This window comes from Eleutherodactylus coqui, chromosome 12, assembly GCF_035609145.1.
Source record: "Eleutherodactylus coqui strain aEleCoq1 chromosome 12, aEleCoq1.hap1, whole genome shotgun sequence".
NCBI classification, from domain to species: domain Eukaryota; kingdom Metazoa; phylum Chordata; class Amphibia; order Anura; family Eleutherodactylidae; genus Eleutherodactylus; species Eleutherodactylus coqui.
The window spans coordinates 119,761,398-119,779,115 of NC_089848.1; the positions used below are offsets into that span (position 1 = coordinate 119,761,398).

Sequence of the window (17,718 nt, forward strand, 5' to 3'; positions counted from 1 at the left end):
GGGCTAGCCCTGGGCTCCTAGACCCGGCCTCTGTTGTGAGTCCGGTGCAGGGGACCAGGGAAGAGAGGGTTAATGCGACCCAAAGCTCCAAGCCCGCTTGTGCCAGTAGTGGGACTGGAGGAGTTAAGGAGGCAGAAAAGGTTAAAACGAAGGGTCGTGGCCAGACCGGAGGCACTGACGCTGTTAGTCGCAACCCAGTGGGAGGGGGAGGCGATTTAGCGCCAGGTGGCATAAGTAAAGATGGCGGCTTGGCTGTCCCCCCTGTGTCCCTGAAGTGCCTGTCGGGGGCTGAGGGGCCGCAGTGGGTGGTGGTCGGGTCGGCCAATCCTCCCACCCATCCCGTATGTCCCGCTGCAGATCCCAGAGTCGCTGGTGTGGGCGGAGCTTTAACAACAAAAAATCCATCTAAATTGCACACGGCGAATACGGTTTTGCAGCCTCAGTCGGCTGCTGAGGTCGGGGACTTGCCCTCTGGGGAAAAATTAACTAAGCAGAAGACAGGTCCTGGTCAGGAGAAGGGTGTGAATGTGAGTAGCCCTGTTACCCCCGCTACTGCTGCTGTTGTTTCTGTACCTCCAAATGTCCCCAAACCCCCAGGTTCATTGCCTGCTGATCAAGCAGGTACAGTTTCAGTAGATGGTCGGGGGGTGGGACAGGATCCAGTTGGCCCTCCAGCGGCGACAACATCTGGCAGAAGTTATGCCAGTGTCGCCGCTGGGGGGAGGGAAGAGGCGTCCTCCTTGTCTTCGGGCTCCGGGGACGGTGTCTTACAGCGGCGTCTCCTGGAGGCTTTGAGGAGAGGGGAGAGCTCAATGACTGTAGGAGGTAGAGTTGTGGACTTGTCTCTTTGGGTAGAGAGACATGGACTTGGAGCCTTCCGAGAGCAAAGGGGGGAGACCGTATGGTCCCTGCCGACAACCGGGCAGGACATTGGCCGTAGGAACGTGGCTCGTCTTCAGTGGAGAGGCAGTGATGCATGCCCATCGAGGGGCAAAGTGGTTGAGCTTCTGCTGAAGATGGGTTTTAGGGCGCAGGACATCTATGCCCTTATCCACCCCTACGGCTCGTCTGAGTTCGTCATCAGCTTTGCTCGCCCAGAGGGCCTTGAGCTCTTCTGGGGGAACTATGAGCTGATGAAGGACGAGCCCGGCTGGCGTGGTTTTGCTGCGCAAGTGGTAACCCGCCAAACTGGAGTGAAGAGAGTGACCGTTCTGACCCGTAATGAGTCACTCTCTTGTTATGACATCATGACTTGGCTCAGTCGCTACGGTGAGGTAGTGGATATGCCGCAAAAAAACAGAGATGAGCACGGCATCTGGTCCGGAGCCTGGACATTCATGGTAAAACTAAAGCGTTCAGGGAACTCGGTGGCCCACATACCATCTGCGGCTTTCCTCGGTAGGGATCGCATTCTGGCCTTCTACCAGGGGCAACCGAAGCTCTGTCACAAGTGCGGCGACCCCACACATTTGAGTGCCGCCTGTAATGTCATCAAGTGCGCTCTGTGTGGCGAGGTAGGTCATCTTGCGGCATCTTGTGCGGAGATTAGGTGTCACCTGTGTGGTGACCTCGGTCACCCATTCAGCCGCTGTCCACGCTCTTTCGCCAATGCGGTCATGGCCCCAACGGAGGAGAGCCATGAGGTTGCCTCTGCAGGGGAAGGGACCAGCAGAGGCGGAGGAGTCCAGGAGCCTGTGAAGAACAAACATGTTGGGGCTGCTGCACTAAGGCGCCAAGAGAAACGCAGAAAGAGCAGAGAACTGGTGGAGACCCAGGTGGCAGGTGGGTCAATGCTGGCACCTGTTCTGGATGCGACTCGTGTGGCTGAGGCTCCAGGGGAGGGCGAGTTGGATGAGGAGGTCAGAAGGATCCAGAGGGAGGAGGCTGCCACTTCTTCAGATTCCTCCCGCTATGAAAGTGTGGATGAGGATGGCAAGGAGTGGCGACAGAAAAAGCGAAAGCAGGGCACCAGGGAAAAAAAGAAAACAATGCGGGAAAGAAGAACTTCCCCTATACTGGCCCAGGTGCAGGAAGGTAAACCAAACTCGCCTCTTGTTGAGCTCTCCAACAGGTTCCAAGCTCTCTCCTCTTCAGAGGAGGAGGTGGAGGGTGAGGATCCTGGGGCAAGTGTGCGGCCTACAGGGGGCGCCGAGTCTTCCTCTTGTGAGCGTACAGTAACCTCCAAGGGGAGGGCTGGCCCGGGGCCCGGTGACAAGGACGACGAGGTTGAGGAGCCCCTTGCCATGGACCTTTCGGTATCAAAAAAACGTGGCAAGGGGTCTTCCTCAGACCCTGAAGTGAAAAGGGGTGGGAAGAAGAAAGCCATTTAACTCAATCATCAAAGATGGCGGTACCCGCTCCGTTGACTCTGGCATCAATTAACGTTGCCAGCATTAAGTCAGATATGGCGAGATTTGCGGCCTTTGATTTTCTCGGCCGTGTTGAAGCCGACATTTTGTTTTTGCAAGAGACCAGGCTGCCAAATTTAGCAGCTATACATAAAGCAAAGAGGGAGTGGAGGTCCGGGCCATCCTACTGGTCTCTTGCGGCCGAGCCATATAGCGGAGTGGCGGTTCTTTTTACCGCAGCGGTTGAATGCCGACGGGTTATTGAGTTAGAAATAGGGAGGTGCCTGATCCTGGATGTTCTCATGAAGGGACAAGAGCTTCGGCTAATCAACATCTACGGTCCCCAAACCAAGCGGGACCGCAAGGATCTCTTTATGAGGATCAAGCCGTACCTTTTTACCAGTCGGCAGGTGATCTTTGGGGGTGACCTTAACGCAGTCACGAGGACCCGTGACAGGGGAGGCTCCCTAGGCAAGCTGACTTATGATAGCGTCGCGCTTAATAGCATAGCTAGCGAAGCTCGCCTGGTGGATGTCCACATCCGGCACACCCCAGGCCACGCGGGTTTCACCTATTATAGAGGCGAGTGCAGGTCTAGAATAGATAGGTTTTATTTGAAAGAGGAAGCCATCTCTTCACCAGTGTCTGTTGTTGAGGTGGAATTCTCCGACCACTGTCTGATTTTGTTTTCCCTGAATGTTGCAGAGACCCCCCGGATGGGTAGAGGCTTATGGAGGCTGAATTCATCACTCCTGGAGGAAGCAGAGATAAGACAGTCCTTTGAGGATTTTCTGCAGAGCCAGGTACCATTACTGGATCTTTGTAGCAGTAAGTCAGAGTGGTGGGAGATGCTCAAGATCAGGGCGGCAAGGTTCTTCCGCCAGCTCTCTAGCCTCAGGAGCCTGAGTAAGTACCGTCTTTATCAGGGCCTGAGGAGGAAACTCGAACATCTCGTCTCGACTGGAGGTAGCCGCGAGGAAATCTCCAGAGTGAAGTCTTTGCTCAAAGGGTGTCAGTATAATAGGCACGCATCTTTGGTTTTTGAGAGGGACTTCGGGAAGTACCACTCGCCCGACCCTTACAGAAACTGCAAGATGTCAGTGAATCGTAAAGTTGTCACTGGACTGATCGACGGTACAGGATCTCTGAATAGGTCCAGATCAGGGATTCTGGAAGTCATCAGATCCTTCTACTCGCACCTTTTGAGAAAGAGGGATCTAGATTGAGATGTGATGTCGGCTTTCCTGGCTGAAGCTGTTCCTGAGCCAGGGGATGACATCTCCCTTAATGTTTTGACAGAGGAGATCAACATAGAGGAAGTTAAACTGGCGATTGATGGGCTTGCGCTCAAAAAATCGCCAGGACCGGATGGCTTAACATCCGAGTATTATAAAACCTTTAAGGACCTCTTGAGTCCCCTCTTGACTGAGGTTTTCAATGAGTGTCTTTCCTCGGACACTCTCCCAAAGTCAATGAGGAGGTCGGCTTTGATCCTTCTGTCAAAGGGTAAAGACTCGAGCCGTATTGAGAACTGGCGTCCCATAGCGCTTCTCAATACGGACAGGAAGGTTCTGGCAAAAGTGCTGTTTAATCGGCTGGTCAAGTTTGCGCCCCGGCTCCTCTCGGGCGCCCAGCATTGCTCTGTTCCAGGCCGTAGCACCTTTAGTGCTGTTCTAGGTGTCAGGGAGGCAGTGGAGCAGGGTAGGGCTGGTCACTGGGAGGGGTACCTGCTGTCCTTGGATCAGGCCAAAGCGTTTGATCGGGTTAATCACGAGTACCTCTGGTCTGTTCTTCTGAGATATGGCCTGCCAGTGGGGTTTGTCAATTGGCTCAGGACATTGTACGCGGGGGCTGAGACTTTCCCGCTAGTGAACGGTTGGGTCGGTCACCCATTTGAGGTTGGGTCTGGCGTCCGTCAGGGTTGTCCTCTGAGCCCCTTGCTGTACGTGTTTGCCATTGATCCCTTCCTTAGGAGGATTGATGGTGGGCCTATGGCGGGGGTCGGGATGGATCGGACGGTGCCGGAAGCCACCCTCAGGGTGGCAGCGTACGCTGATGACGTCACCGTCTTTGTGTCCTCGAGGGGGGAGGCAGAGTACGTGATGTCAGAGGTGGATCGCTACTCGGAAGCATCCGGGTCCGGCATCAACTGGGATAAGTGCGAAAGTCTCTGGTTAGGAAGCGGAGATCCTACATTTGGTCTCTCCTGGACACCCTTCCAGTGCCCCAGGACTCGGCTAAAGTTCTCGGCATCAAATTTGGCCGGGGAGATTACCCCATGCAAAATTGGGTGGTCAGGCTCGATGGTGCCACTCAGAAGGTGGCCCAGTGGAAGGGTTGGTCTTTGACCCTTCGGGAAAGGGTTAACCTGATCAAAACATACCTGCTCCCTTTATTCATCTACCTGGGCAGCGTATGCATTTTGCCAGAGCCTCTCTGGACCCGGGTCTACAACCTGTTCTTCCTAATGTTGTGGGGGAACAGGTTGAACCTAATTAGGAGAGATGTCACATACCGCACGAGGAGATTAGGGGGGTTATCTATGGTCAACCCCGTGGTGTTTCTCGTAAACACCTTTGTTAAGATCAATATAGGCAACCTCTGGCAAGAGAGGGCTCCTCCGTGGGTATTCTCCTGTTGGGGATGGCTTCGGCCTTTCTTCCAGGAATGGGAGACTGGAGGGCGAGTGAAGGATCTTCGCACGCCGCACGGGCATCTTCCGGCTTACGCTACCGTGGTTCTGAAGATGATACGTCGGTGGGGTCTGGGGATGTGGGAGATCAGAACTCTGTCGAGGAAACTCCTCGATAAGAGGGTTCTGTTGACCCATTTCCAGAAGCCCCTGGCGCTCAAGGACTGCCCAAGTCGGGACCTGGAGGGAGGGTTACGTTTATTGAATTCTGACAGGATCCCCTTGAAGTTTTGGGACTTGACTTGGCGCTGTTTCCACGGGAGACTGTATGTAAGGGGCAACTTGAAGAGCAGGCCGCTGGTGGATAGGGGTTGTCCCCGCCAGGAGTGCAGCGATGTGCTGGAAAGCATGGAGCATTTCCTGCTTCAGTGTCCCTTTAATACAGAGGTGTACAAACGGGTGGGAGCCTCCATTGGTTGGCCCAGGTTGGCACGCCTCTCGTATGCGGAATGGGTCTATGGGGCATTCAGAGACCTTGGTGGCAGGGACCGGTGCACTTTATTCTTAGTCAGCCTAGTGGTCAGGTTTCACATTTGGAATGCACGGTGTTTAGTCTCGACGGAAGAGAAAATCCTCCCCGTGGATGAGGTGAATAGAAACATCCTGGATGACCTGGTGAAGGTGCGCTCTTTGGATTATGAGAGGTTGGGCACGACTAAGGCCTCTCTCCTATGGAGAGGGTTTGTATTTCGTTAGGGACAGTCTTCTTATTGTTAGGGTCTTTGTAGGGACAGAATAGGGAGAGGTAGGGACCGTTTTTTTCTGAGGGTAAGTTTTAGGGAAGGAGTAGGGACATTGTAGGGACAGATTAACTATAGGGATAGTTTTTTCTCTACCTGGTCGGTGCCCGGCTTATCATATCCAGTCCTTGTGGAGGGCTGTGTGTGCCACTAGTAGAGTTTTTGTTTTCGGTCAAAGATGAAGTATGTACGGCTGCAGGTAACTGAACCTTAGGCTTTCGGGTATTAATGTGTAGTGTTGGTTTGTAGTTGTGTAATATAAGATATGTTATATGTTTTGTTTTGTATATAGGGTTAGGGGTTATAGATAGGTTGGGTGGGGGCTTATTGGGGGGAGGGGGGATTTATGCCTCAGCCGTAGCTTGACACGTCCCGGACAATGAACATTGGGCACGGACTGTTGGTGCGGGCGTGGCCCTCAGGCTGCGGCGGGCAAGGCGTGTAATGCGGTGCAGCTTGGCCCGTCCTGGACAGAAACATTGGGCACGGACTTGGGATGCAGGCGTGGCCCCCAGGCTGCACTGTATGGGTGGAGTGCTGGGTGTGTGGTGGCGGGGAATTAGCTAAGGAATAGTTGGAATAATTGAATTCATTTTAGTTTTGTGTGCATTTATATATTTAAAAAAAAAAAAATTATAAAAAATAAATAAATAAATAAAAAATTATACAGAATGATGGTTTAAGTTAAAAAAAAAGAAAAAAAAAAAAGGAGTTATATTGATAAGATTTATTATGTGTTTTTTCCCCCTCATTTATGTGCTGTTTATTTTGGTTTGTTCTTAGCTTATTATAATTTGGACCGAAGCAGGTCTGGATTAGGTCAGACTGGATCCCTTGAGTTAGATTGTTAAATATAGCTTTATTTTGTCTCCTCCCCCAATACCTTAGTTTAGTATCCCGTTTTTTCATGTTTTCTTCAGTTGCAGATTCTATAGGTTGTGATGGTTTGGATGGTGTGTAGTGTGTGTGCGGTATTTTTAGCCTGACCAGAAGGACCGTTTAGTTATAATTTAAGGACAAGTTTCGTTGACCGAGAGCCGGACTTTTGTATTTAGTATTAACAATTTGTATTTGGTTATTGTCTCTGTGAGCCGTGAGGCGGGTCTGTTTTGTTGCTGTTATGTTTTTTAATTTTATAATAAAAAAGATCTACAGGATGTAACTCAGGAGCAGTACAAGATAAGTAATGTATGTACACAGTGACTCCACCAGCAGAATAGTGAGTGCAGCTCTGGGGTATAATACAGGATGTAACTCAGGATCAGTACAGGATAAGTAATGTATGTACACAGTGACTCCACCAGCAGAATAGTGAGTGCAGCTCTGGAGTATAATACAGGATGTAACTCAGGGTCAGTACAGGATAAGTAATGTATGTACACAGTGACTCCACCAGCAGAATAGTGAGTGCAGCTCCGGAGTATAATACAGGATGTAACTCAGGAGCAGTACAGGATAAGTAATGTATGTACACAGTGACTCCACCAGCAGAATAGTGAGTGCAGCTTCTGGAGTAGGTGTGTGCTGGTGAAGCTCTGCAACTCCCAGGGTGTGGTCAGTGAAGGAGATTTTGTTTGAGCTTGTATCCCAAGAAGGTGCACCTTTCCGGGCTTTGTTGGAGATGGAGTCCCGCACCTCCTCCCCCCGGGGCCACTTGGGGGCAGACAGGGTAGTGATGGCAGCGGCAGCAGCAGCATCAGCGACTGCAGGGAAAGCCTTGCCCCTGGTGCCAGGAAAGCCAGCAGCGCGCAGAAAGGCAGGAGCTGCAGGCGAAGGTAAGAAGAGACTGGGTCCGGGTCGTGGCTGCAGCAGCGTGCCCCCATTTGTTAGCACGGCGGCTTCCGACAGCACCGGGAGCGAGATTGTTACCCGCAGCCAGACCCGCAGACGAGAAGGTGAGCCACAGACACCGGTAAGCACGGGAATGTGGAGCGAGAAAAAGAAGGAGGAATCCGTGGTTGAGCTGGCCTCCCGGCTGGCTAAGAATATCAATGACTACAACTTTGCAGGGAAAATGTTGGTCCTGCAAAAGGGGAAGCTCCGCGACGCTAAGCTGGTCATGGAGAAAAAAGCCTCAAAAGACAAAAAGGCAGAAGCCAGGACAGCAATGAAAAAGTGTAAGGACTGCATTAGGATGTGGGAAGAAGTGAGGGCAAAAATACTAGAAGAGAGCGGGCCCTTTAAGGAAAAGATATTAAACGACGATAGGTTTGCCAAGATGGCGGCAAGGCGCAGTGGCCACGAGCAAACGGAGACAAGTGATGGTGAAGCCTCAGATGAAGAGTTGTATGAGGATGTGCAGGAGACCCTGGAGGAGCAGCCTGTGTGCGCACAAGAACTAGCAGCAACTCCTAGTGGCACTGCAAGTCTCAGAAACATGCTGCCTGAGGAGATCACGCTGCCATCTACCTCAGGGGAATCTGAGGTGGAGGGAAAAACAGGGAGGTTGCAGCTACAGAAGACCCCACAGCCGGAAGCCTCTGTACATATGGCGGGCTTCATGTTCAGCAATGAGATGCCAGTGGAGGACGCAGAGATAAAGAAAAAGAAACCGGTGAAGCTGCAGGAAAAGCTTGTGTTCGTTCCTGGGAGCTCTGGTCTGGCTGCAAAGTCGGATCAGAGTTCTGACCCCCAAAACCCCCCTGGCTCGGACTCTGTGGTGGGCCTGGAGCGGGGAGTTGGGGAGAAAAGGGCCTGTGTTAGTTGGTAATGGGAACAGGGAGGTCAGTAAGAAAGGTGCAGTAAAGACCAGTACAGCTGGAGGTCGTGGTAACGGCAAGGAGGGTGGCAGCAGTGCCACTAATGCAGAAAGTGCTGCCTGTGATGCGGAGGGGGCTGCGGACCTAAAACCTGGGGTCTCCCATAATCGGGGAGCAAGTCAGGCCGGATCCCGCGCCTCCAGTGATGCGAAGGCAAAAAAGAAAAAAGTAAAAAGTAAGAACAAAAACACAATCAAAAATCCGGAGGCATTACCATCCAGCTCTGGAGAGGCCAGGACCCACGGACCACATGATCCGGGGAAAAAAGTAGTGGATCCGGGGATGAATGTGCAAGAGCGTGTGGTGGATATGAGGGACAATGCTGTAGGTACTCATTCCTCTGCAGTTGCTGGGCCTTCAGGCACCTCGGGTACCCCAGGCACCAGCCAGGGATCTGGAGGCCCAGGAGATAAGGTGGTTAGGTCAGAGGGGTCACGGGGTCCAGTCGCCCCTCCAGCGGCGACAACAACTGGTAGGAGTTATGCCAGTGTCGCCGCTGGAGGGAGTGGGTCTTCCTTGTCTCCAGGCTCCAGAGAGGGCGTTTTGCAACAGCGTCTCCTGGAGGCTTTACAGAAGGGGGAGAGTACAATCACAGTTGGAGGAAGAGAGGTGGATCTATCTCTCTGGAAAGAGAGACATGGCTTGGGTGCCTTCCGAGAGCAAAGGGGGGAGACCGTATGGTCCCTACCGACACCCGGGCAGGACGCTGGTCGTAGGAATGTGGTCCGTCTTCGTTGGAGAGGCAATGATACATGCCCCCCGAGGGCAAGGGTAGTGGAGCTTCTGCTGAAGATGGGCTTCAGGGCAGTTGACATCTTTGCCCTGATCCATCCCTTCGGCACGTCTGAGTTTGACATCAGTTTTGTTCGCCCAGAGGGCCTGGAAATCTTCTGGGGGAATTACGAGCTGGTGAAAAACGAGCCCGGCTGGCGAGACTTTGCCGTCCAGGTGGTGTCTCGCCAGAACAGTATCAAGAAGGTGACCGTTTTGACTCGTAACGAGTCACTTTCTTGCTTTGACATCATGACGTGGCTCAGTAGGTACGGAGAGGTGATGGAGATGCCAAAAAAGAACAGGGATGAGCACGGCATATGGTCCGGGGCCTGGACGTTCATGGTCAAGCTGAAGCATTCAGGTAACTCAGTGGCACATATACCTTCTGCAGCCTTCCTCGGCAGGGATCGTATCTTGGCCTTTTGCCAGGGGCAGCCGAAGCTCTGCCACAGGTGTGGTGACCCCTCACACTTGAGCGCCACTTGTAAGACCTTGAAGTGTGCTTTGTGTGGGGGTCTGGGTCATCTATCCGCCTCCTGTGCGGAGATTAGGTGTAACCTGTGTGGTGACCTCGGTCACCCATTTAGTCGCTGTCCGCGTTCCTTTGCCAATGCGGTCTCAGCACCTACGGACAGGGGTCGTGATGTGGCCTCTGGGGGTGAGGGGACCAGCAGAGGTGGAGGAGCTCAGGAGCCAGGGAAGAACCGGCAAAAGACGCCTGCGGAGCAGAGGCGTCAGGAGAAACGCAGACGGAGCAGAGAGCTGACAGGAGAGCCCACAGCAGGTGGGTCGATGGTGGCCCCTGTTCCAGAAGCAAATCTCGCGGCTGAGGCTTTGAGGGACAGCGATTTAGATGAGGAGGACAGGAGGATCCAGAGGGAGGAGACCAACTCTGCAGATTCCTCCCACTGTGAAAGTATGGATGGAGAAGGCAAGAGGTGGCTAGAGAAACAGCGTAAGCTAGGTGCCACGAGGAGGAAACGAAGGGGGGATTCAAGATCTTCTCCCACCCCAGGCCAAGTACTGGAAGGAAAAGCCTGCTCACCTCCAGTTGGACTCTCCAATAGGTTCCGAGCCCTTCATGACATCTCTTCCTCCTCTTCTGAGGGGGAGGCGGAGGGCAAGGTTCCTAGGGCAAAGAAAGGGTCAACAGGGGGCGCTGAGTCTCCACCTCGTGAAGGCACAGTTCCTACCGGGGTGGAGGCTACTCTGGAACCTGGAAACAAGGACGACGGGGTCGGGGGATTCCCTGCTTTGGACACATCTGTGTCCAAAAAAAGAGGCAAGGGGCTTTCCTCTGACCCCGAGGAAGCGGGTGTGAGGAAGAAAGCCGTCTAATTTAATCACTCATGATGGCGGCACCCACTCCGCTGACTCTGGCATCAATTAACATTGCCAGCATTAAGTCGGATATGGCTAGATTTGCGGCCTTTGATTTTCTCGGCCGCGTTGAAGCCGACATTTTATTTTTGCAGGCTGTCTGATTTGGCAGCCATACATAAGGCAAAAAGGGAGTGGAGGTCAGGCCCTTCCTACTGGTCTCTTGCGGCCGAGCCGTATAGCGGAGTGGCGGTCCTTTTTACCGCAGCGGTTGAATGCTGACGAGTTATTGAATTAGAAATGGGAAGGTGCCTGATCTTGGATGTCCTCATGAAGGGACAAGAATTAAGACTTGTCAACATCTACGGTCCCCAGTCAAAAAAGGACAGGAAGAGTCTCTTTATGAAGATCAAGCCCTACCTTTTTACCAGCCGCCAAGTTGTCTTTGGAGGTGACTTTAATGCAGTCACAAGAGCCCGCGATAGGGGAGGCTCTGGAGACAGGCGGTTGACTTTTGACAGCGTCGCACTTAATAGCATAGCTAGCGAGGCTCGCCTGGTGGATGTCCACATCCGGCACACCCCAGGCCATGAGGGATTCACCTTTTATAGAGGTCAGAGCAGGTCTAGAATAGACAGGTTTTATTTGAAGGAGGAAGCCATCTCTTCACCAGTGTCCGTTGTTGAGGTGGAATTCTCCGACCACTGTCTAATATTGTTTTCTCTGAATGTTGCAGAGACCCCCCGGATGGGCAGAGGTTTTTGGAGACTGAATTCATCACTCCTGGAGGAAGCAGAGATAAGACAGTCCTTTGAGGATTTTCTGCAGAGCCAGGTACCATTACTGGATCTCTGTAGCAGTAAGTCAGAGTGGTGGGAGATGTTCAAAAAGAGGGCGGCGAGGTTCTTCCGAGAGCTCTCCAACCTCAGATGCCTGGACAGGTACCGCCTGTACAACGGCCTGAGGAGGAAACTCGAACTTCTCGTTTCGACTGGAGGTAGCCGTGAGGAGATCTCCAGAGTGAAATCTTTGCTCAAGAAGTGCCAGTACGATAGACACGCATCCTTGGTTTTTGAGAGGGATTTCGGGAAGTACTGCTCGCCCGACCCTTACAGAAACTGTAGGATGTCAGTGAATAGTAAAGTGGTCACTGGACTGATCGATAGTACAGGATCCCTGAATCGATCCAGATCAGGGATTCTGGAGGTCGTCAGATCCTACTACTCGCAACTCTTGGGAAAGAGGGATCTAGATTCGGAAGTGATGTCGGCTTTCCTGGCTGAAACTGTCCCTGAGCCAGGGGTAGACATCTCTCTTGATGTTTTGACAGGAGAGATCAAAATATTATAAGACCTTCAAGGACCTCTTGAGTCCCCTCTTGACTGAGGTATTCAATGAGTGTCTTTCCTCGGGCACTCTGCCAAAGTCAATGAGGAGGTCGGCTTTGATCCTTCTGTCAAAGGGTAAAGACTCGAGCCGTATTGAGAACTGGCGTCCCATAGCGCTTCTCAATACGGACAGGAAGGCAAAAGTGCTGTTTAATCGGTTGGTCAAGTTTGCACCCCGGCTCCTCTCGGGGGCCCAGCATTGCTCTGTTCCAGGCCGTAGCACCTTTAGCGCTGTTCTCGGTGTCCGGGAGGCAGTGGAGCAGGGTAGGGCTGGTCACTGGGAGGGGTACTTGCTGTCCTTGGATCAGGCCAAAGCGTTTGATCGGGTTAACCACGAGTACCTCTGGTCAGTCCTTCTGAGATATGGCCTGCCAGTGGGGTTTGTTGATTGGCTGCGAACATTGTATGCAGGGGCTGAGACTTTCCCGCTGGTGAACGGTTGGCTTGGCCGCCCTTTCGAGGTGGGGTCCGGTGTCCGTCAGGGCTTTCCTCTAAGTCCCCTATTGTATGTGTTTGCGATAGATCCCTTCCTTAGGAGGGTTGATCGTGGACCTATAGCAGGGGTCGGGATGGACCGGGCGGTGCCGGAGGCTACCCTGAGGGCAGTGGCATACGCCGATGATGTCACGCTCTTCGTATCCTCAAGGGAGTAGGCGGAGTTTGTGGTGTCGGAGGTGGATGGCTACTCAGAGGCATCTGGGTCCAGGGTCAACTGGGATAAGTGCAAAAGTCTCTGGTTAGGAAGGGGGGATCCTGTGTTTGATCTCCCGGACACTCTTCTGGTGCCCCAGACTTCAGCAAAAGTTCTTGGCATCAAATTTGGACAGGGGGATTACCCCATGCAAAATTGGGTAGACAGGCTGGACGGTGCCACTCACAAGGTCAATCAGTGGAAGGGTTGGTCTTTAACCCTTCGGGAAAGAGTTAGCTTGATCAAAACATACCTGCTCCCTTTATTCATCTACCTGGGCAGCGTATGCATTTTGCCAGAGCCTCTCTGGACCCGGGTCTACAACCTGTTCTTCCTAATGTTGTGGGGGAACAGGTTGAACCTGATCAGGAGAGATGTTACATACCGCACGAGGAGACTAGGGGGGTTGTCTATGGTCAACCCTGTGGTGTTTCTTGTAGACACCTTTTTTAAGATCAACATAGGCAACCTCTGGCAAGAGAGGGCCCCTCCGTGGGTCTACTCCTGCCGGGGATGGTTTTGGCCCTTCTTCCAGGAATGAGAGACAGGAGGGCGAGTGAAGGACCTTCGCACGCAGCATGGATATCTCCCGGCTTACGCTACCTTGGTTCTGAAGGTGATACGCCGGTGGGGTCTGGGGATGTGGGAGATCAGGACTCTGACGAGGAGGCTCCTCGACGAAAGAGTCCTGTTGACCCATTTCCAGAAGCCCCTGGCGCTCAAGGACTGCCCAAGTCGGGACATGGAGGGAGGGTTACGTTTACTGAATTCAACCCGGGTCCCCTTGAAGTTTTGGGACTTGGCTTGGCGCTGCTTTCACGGGAGACTGTATGTAAGGGGAAACTTGAAGAGCAGGCCTTTGATTGACAGGGGTTGCCCCCGTCAGGAGTGCAGCGACGTGCTGGAAAGCATGGAGCATTTCCTGCTTCAGTGCCCCTTTAATACAGAGGTATACCAACGGGTAGGGGTCTCCATAGGCTGGCCTCAGCTGGCACACCTCTCCTATGCGGAGTGGGCTTATGGATCGTTCAGAGGCCTTGGTGGCAGGGACTGCTGCACTTTATTTCTAGTTAGCCTAGTGGTCAGGTTCCACATCTGGAGTGCACGGTGTTTAATCTCGACGGAGCTGAAAATCCTCCCCGTGGATACGGTCTGTAGGAACATCCTGGGTGACCTGGTGAAGGTGCGTTCTGTGGAGTATGAGAAGCTGGGCACATCTAAGACTTCTCTCCTATGGAGAGGGCTTGTATTTCGTTAGGGACAGTCTTTTCTTAATTTTCTAGGGGTAGAGTAGGGAGAGAATAGGGACAGGATAGGGAGAGAGGAGGGATAGGGCAGGGACAGTTTTCTATGAAGGGTCAGACTGAGGGGCAGACTAAGGACAGTCTAGGGCAAATTAGGGAAAGAATAGGGAGACCTTTTTAAAAAAGTATAATATGTATATTGGTGTATGTCGGTGTATTGTTTATTATGGTTTTGTATATATTCTATGTATTCACATTCACATTTTGGGTGGTAGGTAGGTTGGGTGGGGGGTTGTGGGGAGTGGGGTTCACGCCTTGAGCCGTAGCCTGGCACGTCCCAAACATAAAACTCTGGGCACGGACTGGTGGAGTGGGCATGGCCCCCAGGCTGCGGCTGGGAAAAGTGTGGTATTGTGGTATAATGTGTATATAATAAAAAAAAACCCTGGTGTGGCTTGGCACGTCCTGAACTTTGAACTCTGGGCACGGACTGGTGGAGCAGGCATGGCCCCCAAGCTGCACTGGGGACCCCCCCAAAAAAATATTAGTTTGGTTATATGCCGGTTGGCTCAGTCTTTATGTTAGTTTGGTTATATGCCGGTTGGCTCAGTCTTTATGTTAGTTTGGTTATATGCCGGTTGGCTCAGTCTTTATGTTAGTTTGGTTTTATGCCGGGTGGCTCAGTCTTTATGTTAGTTTGGTTATATGCCGGTTGGCTCAGTCTTTATGTTAGTTTGGTTATATGCCGGTTGGCTCAGTCTTTATGTTAGTATGGTTAGGTTAGTTATTTCTGTTATTGTTAACGCTATTTCATTTCATTTGTGTGGTTTCAGGGGTTCGGCTGGACCTGTAGTTCTAGTTTTCTGTAGTGATATGCTCTTAAGTATTTTTGTTATATATTGAGTATGAGTGGCTGTGTGAGTGTACAGTGGGGGGAGGGGGAATGGGTATAAAGTGACTTTTCTTTTGTTGATGGGTCATGGACCAGAGGGGAAGGGCCTCATCTTGTTGTATACAGTTGTGTTATTGTTCATGTTTGGTTGTGTTTTATACTTTTCTAATAAAAGATCTACAGGATGTAAGCCAGGAGCAGTACAGGATAAGTAATGTATATACACAGTGACTCCACCACCACCAGAATAGTGAGTGCAGCTCTGGAGTATAATACAGGATGTAACTCAGGATCAGTACAGGATAAGTAATGTATATACACAGTGACTCCACCACCACCAGAATAGTGAGTGCAGCTCTGGAGTATAATACAGGATGTAACTCAGGATCAGTGCAGGATAAGTAATGTATGTACACAGTGACCCCACCAGCAGAATAGTGAGTGCAGCTCTGGAGTATAATACAGGATGTAACTCAGGAGCAGTACAGGATAAGTAATGTATGTACACAGTGACTCCACCAGCAGAATAGTGAGTGCAGCTCTGGAGTATAATACAGGATGTAACTCAGGATCAGTACAGGATAAGTACTGTATGTACACAGTGACTCCACCAGCAGAACAGTGAGTGCAGCTCTGGAGTATAATACAGGATGTAACTCAGGAGCAGTACAGGATAAGTAATGTATGTACACAGTGACTCCACCAGCAGAATAGTGAGTGCAGGTCTGGAGTATAATACAGGATGTAACTCAGGATCAGTACAGGATAAGTAATGTATGTACACAGTGACTCCACCAGCAGAATAGTGAGTGCAGCTCTGGAGAATAATACAGGATGTAACTCAGGGTCAGTACAGGATAAGTAATGTATATACACAGTGACTCCACCACCACCAGAATAGTGAGTGCAGCTCTGGAGTATAATACAGGATGTAACTCAGGAGCAGTACAGGATAAGTAATGTATGTACACAGTGACTCCACCAGCAGAATAGTGAGTGCAGCTCTGGAGTATAATACAGGATGTAACTCAGGATCAGTACAGGATAAGTAATGTATGTACACAGTGACTCCCCCAGCAGAATAGTGAGTGCAGCTCTGGAGTATAATACAGGATGTAACTCAGGAGCAGTACAGGATAAGTAATGTATGTACACAGTGACTCCACCAGCAGAATAGTGAGTGCAGCTCTGGAGTATAATACAGGATGTAACTCAGGATCAGTACAGGGTAAGTCATGTAAAACAACAGTCCATCATTACTTTTTGACACAAAAGTCGGTCAATCCAGAAAATTTCAAGAACTTTGGAGGCGTCTTCAAGGGCAGTCATGAAAACCATCAAATGCTGTGATGAAACTGGCTCTAATGAGGACGGCCGTAAAAAAAAAAGACCAAGTTGCTTCTGCAGCAGAGAAGTTAATCAGTTACCAACCTCAGAAACTGCAAATTATCATTGCCCCAGATTAGAGCCCTCATAAATGCTTCACAGAGATCAAGTATCAGATACAGATAGTCCCCGACTTGCGAACGTTCGATTTACGAACTTCGCAAGATGCGAACAATCTGTCCTGCACAGTGTGATGCTATGGCATTGTGCAGGGAGCGGACAGGCTGTCCGGTCAGATCGCGGGATGCTGTGTGGTTGCTAGGCAGCCTGGGGCTTTATGAAAGGCCCCAGGGCTGCCTTTGCAGAACGCCTGTCAAGCCGTGCGCTTGATAGGCACTCTGCATAGGCAGCCCTGGGGCCTTTCAGAAGGCCCCAGGCTGCCTAGCAACTGCACAGCATCCCGCGATCTTATCGCGGGACACTGTATGGGCCCCCTGAACATCAGGCGCCGGCTGTTTCTTACAGCCAGCACCCAGCAGCAGCAGTCCTGATGAGTGGCGCAGCTCGTCGGAACTGCAGCCGCCGGGTGTCCACTGTAAGAACAGCCGGCACCCAACGTTGTATGAAGCGGGATCCACCCGCGATCCATACAAACATTTGTTCGGACTTGTGAACAAATAGCCTTGTGAACAAATAGACTTGTGAACAGGTTCCTGGAACGGAATCACAATATCAACTCTTCAGAGGAGGCTGAGAATTGGGCCTTTATGTTCAAATTGCTGCAAAGAAGCCACTACTGAGGAACACCAACAAGAAGGGAATTGCTTGGGCTAAGAAAAACAAGGAATGTGCATCAGATAGTTATAATCTGTACTTTGGTATGACCGCCATGTCTTCGTGAGATGCAGAAAAGGAGAACAGATGGTTTCTACATGTGTGGTTCCCACCACTAAGCATGGTGGAGGAGGTGTGATGACGTGGAGGTGCTTTTCTGGTGACACCATTCTGCAGCGACATGCCTTCCCACCAGGATTGCACTTAGTGGGACCATCACAGGTCAATGACCCCAAACACACCTCCAGAATATGTTACGGCTATTTGGCCAACAAGCAAGGTAATGGAGTGCTGCGTCAGACAACATGGCCTCCACAACCCGCAATTGTTGGATTGCAAAGTGAAGGAAAAGTAGCCAACAAGGGCTCAGCACCTCTGGGGACTCCTTCAGGACTGTTGACAAACCATTCTAGGTGACTACCTAATGAGGCTGATGGAAAGAATGCCAAGAGTTGGCAAAACTGCCACCAAAGTACAATGCAGCTGATTCAAAGAATCTGAAATATAAAACATTTTCTGGTTGAACAGTTTTGTAGTTTAGCCCTTAATTCCGTGTGTGTCCCTGCATAGACGTCATGTCTTCAATATCAATCTACAGTGTAGAAGAAGAAACAAGTAAAAACATGGAATGAAAAGGGGAGTCCGAACCTTTGACTGGTATTGTACAGATTTCTTTAGGATGTTCACATTGTTTTCTGCTGATCGGTCTT

General features: G+C 51.3%; 1 protein-coding gene across 5 annotated transcripts in view; it reads left to right on the top strand.

Moving 5' to 3' along the window:
• The window catches only part of RUNDC3B (RUN domain containing 3B), a 289,933-nt gene that overhangs the window by 165,595 nt on the left and 106,620 nt on the right, over positions 1 to 17,718 (top strand). The window lies entirely within an intron of this gene.